The sequence below is a fragment of the Triticum urartu genome, chromosome 6, assembly GCF_003073215.2.
Source record: "Triticum urartu cultivar G1812 chromosome 6, Tu2.1, whole genome shotgun sequence".
Taxonomy (NCBI): domain Eukaryota; kingdom Viridiplantae; phylum Streptophyta; class Magnoliopsida; order Poales; family Poaceae; genus Triticum; species Triticum urartu.
The window spans coordinates 39,585,733-39,589,504 of NC_053027.1; the positions used below are offsets into that span (position 1 = coordinate 39,585,733).

At 56.3% G+C, this 3,772-nt stretch overlaps 1 pseudogene; it reads left to right on the forward strand.

The window, feature by feature from the left end:
* Nucleotides 1-1,202: 1,202 nt before the first annotated feature.
* On the forward strand, nucleotides 1,203-3,420 carry LOC125516224 (annotated as a pseudogene).
* Nucleotides 3,421-3,772: the final 352 nt, after the last annotated feature.

A 3,772-nucleotide genomic window follows, 5' to 3' on the forward strand; every position in this document is an offset into this window, starting at 1 on the left:
CATCAGATCAGCAAGGTATGGTACCTCTCCCCTCCCCTCTCTCCTTCTCCCGATCCCCCCCCCCCCCCCCCCCCCCCCCCCCCCCTTCCCCCATCCCCCCCCCCCCCCCCCTCCCACCCGCCTATGTTATGCTCTGTTTCTTCTCTCTTCTATTTTCTCAATTTCTCATGAATCTGTTTTCAAGTATTGGCTTCCGCTATATATATAGTGTTGCAACTTGCTGTTATTGTTGTGTTGTGGAATATGAACTTATTTTTCATTGTTCATGCAGTCTGCTTTGGAGAAAAGAAGAGAGACGAGCAAGTGGAAAAACAATCTTTACTACATGGGCAAACCATGTAGTCATGTACGCCTCATTTATTGTTGATTTAATTAGCTATCATTTGCCATAAGGTTGTGTCTATGATGTCGCCACGTCATACTCCATAAGCGTTTTAATGTTATCAAGTGGGTCGGTCGCCATATAACGCGTTACGCCATAAAACAATTGAATATCACGTACCCTAACAAGTCATTTACAACAAGGATTGGAATGCGACTCACTCTACTAAAAAGCACAATGCCGCTCACTCACTCTCGACTAAAACCGGTCACATGCTCGCATTTAGCAACGGACTAATTGTGTATGTTTCTTTTTAATATGTGTTTATATTATCACTTTAGATCGGAGAAAAAATCCGATGCCTTCGAATGATGCTTTGAAAATGTCGATTGACAAAGCTTTATGATGGATTGGATTAAAAACGTATTGTGTTTTACAAAATGAGAAGAGGTGCATACAAATAATTGTTCTTCTTTATATATTTCTTACACGTATTTCTATATATTTTTATTTCTGCAGAGTATGAGAGGGATGGAGATGGACAAAAGGACTTCATTAGCAAGGGTGTCGAGGTGATGTCATTGGAAGGAGTCAAAAAATCATCAAGTTTTGTACACCTAAACAATACATTCAGAACAAAATTTAAAGGCCCGTGAGGCATTCTACTACGTAGTTATAACCAAACTTAACAACCACGCATAATGACAGGGGTAAGTTGGTTTGCAGCAAGAGGCCCATGCGAACGCGAAGAAACAAAACGAATCTGCGCCGTCCACGCGCCATGTCGGTTCGAGCGACGGCCCAGATCCGCCCTCGCCCCATATAACAAACGAACCCAGCCGCCTGCCTCCCTCCTCCCGTCAGATCATCCGATCTTCTCCCCCGAGCCCGATCGATCCCCCGAAACCCTAGCACAGCAGCAGCCATGGCGACGGAGACAGAGCCCGCCGCCGCCGCGGCGCCGTGCCTCCTCCTCGGCCCTCCCCTCATCCGCGCCGCACGCCCGTCCCCCGCCACTGCCGCCGCCGCCGGTGACGACACCGACGCGTCGCACCCGTTCCTCGACCTCCTGGACGCGGCCTTCAACGCGCCGTCGGCCGAGGAGATCAAGGCGGCGCTCAAGCCGCGGAGGGCGCTCACGGAGAACTGCTCCGCAACGGACGCCAACTCGGGCAACCCCTGCCTCGACTTCTTCTTCCAGGTGGTGCCCGACACGCCGCCCGAGCGCGTGCGCTCCCTGCTCGCCGCCTCCTGGACGCACGACGCGCTCACGGCGCTCAAGCTCGCCTGCAACCTCCGCGGCGTGCGCGGCACCGGCAAGTCGGACAAGGAGGGCTTCTACGCCGCCGCGCTCTGGATGCACGAGAACCACCCCAGGACGCTCGCCTGCAACGTCGCCGCGCTCGCCGAGTTCGGCTACCTCAAGGACTTCCCCGAGCTGCTCTTCCGCCTCATCCACGGCGCCGACGTGCGCAAGGTCGCCAAGGCCGGAGTGGAGGAAGACAAGGTGCGCAGGAAGGCCAAGGCCCTGGCCCAGCAGCGGGAGGGCCTCCGTGCCAGGCTTGCCGGCCGGAAGCGCGCCCGCGAGTTGGCGCCCGAGCCGGCCAAGGCCACCTTCGGCGACTTCCTCTCGGCCGCCCTCTCCAAGTTCGGCAAGGGCAAGCCCGTGGAGGTGGAGACCGCCCCTGTCACGGTCGAGGAGCCAAAGCCGGAGGCGATGGAGGTTGATCCGCGGCGGATGTCTAAGAAAGTCCGCAAGGTGGCCAAGCTCGCCGTGCAGTCGCTGGAGACGTACTACGGCGACCGCGCCTACCGATTCCTGTTTGACGCCGTCGCCGAGTTCTTCGCCGCGCTCCTTGCCTCGGACCTCGAGCAGCTCGCCCCCAAAGGCAAGAAGAGGAAGATCGGGCTCGCCGCCAAGTGGTGCCCCACGCCGGGCTCGTCGTTTGACCGCATCACGCTGCTCTGCGAGGCCATCGCCCGCCGCCTCTTCCCGCGCGACTCGGACCCTGAGCTCGCCCAGCTCTCGGATGACCACTACACGTACCAGGCCCTCCGCAGCCTCCGCCGCGAGGTGCTCGTGCCGCTGCGCAAGGTCCTGGAGCTCCCTGAGGTATGTATGAGCGCGCAGCGGTGGTCGGAGCTGCCCTACAACCGCGTGGCCTCGGTGGCCATGCGGCGCTACAAGTTCCTTTTCAAGAAGCACGACGAGGCACGCTTCGACAAGTACCTGGAGGACGTGGAGGAAGGGAAGGCCAAGATCTCAGCGGGCGCGCTCCTGCCGCACGAGATCGCCGCGGCCGCCTACCGCGGCGAGGACGACAACGTGTCGGAGCTCCAGTGGCGCCGCATGGTGGACGACCTCCGCTCCAAGGGGTCGCTGCGCAACTGCATCTCGGTCTGTGACGTCTCCGGGAGCATGAACGGCACCCCGATGGAGGTGTGCGTTGTGCTGGGCGTGCTCACGTCGGAGCTCAGCGAGGAGCCATGGGCGGGCAAGGTGATCACCTTCAGCTCGACCCCCGAGATCCACCTGATCAAGGGCAAGACCCTTGCCAAGAAGATGGCCTTCGTTAAGCGCATGCAATGGAACATGAGCACCAACTTCCAGGCGGTGTTCGACCAGATCCTCCGCACGGCCGTGAACGCCTAGCTGGCGCCGGAGAAGATGATCAGGACAGTGTTCGTGTACAGCGACATGGAGTTCAACGAGGCGTCGGGGCACAGCGGCGGTGGATACTACAGATACGGATCGCGGCAATCGTCCGGGTCCTGGGACACTGACTACAACGTGATCTGCAAGAAGTTCAGGGACGCCGGGTACGGTGATGTGGTGCCGCAGATCATCTCCTGGAACCTGCACGACTCCAAGTCGACGCCGGTGACGTCGACGCAGCCGGGGGTGGCCATGCTGAGCGGCTTCTCCAAGAACTTCCTCAAGATCTTCATGCAGAATGACGGCGTGGTGAACCCCGAGGCCATCATGATGCAGGCCATCGCCGGCGACGAGTACCAGAAGCTGACCGTGTACGACTAGATCAGTAGTTGCCGGTTGTCATCAGCTTAGTTAGAATGTTCGTGGTGTTCGATTAGCTTCTTTTTCTTCAGAATTCGTCGTGTTCGATTAGCTTCTTCAGAATTGTGAACAGCTAGTAGCTTGCTTTGCTTGATGATTAGTTTTTTTTTTCTAATTCGAACCAAAATTATGCGTGCAATTTTTTATGTTGAAAATCATATGCTTGAGTTGATAATCATGCTTGGGTAGGATGATTGGAATGTTTGAATGATCAATGGTGTTTGGTAGCTTCTTTTCTGCATTCGAACATGGAATTTCACCTTGCTGGGAGAGCTGTTTCACGGGGGCCAATTTGTAATGTTTTCTGCATGCAAGAATGCAGAAACTCACTGACAATGAACGAGGAATACTAACGAGTGAAACTGTCCAAATGG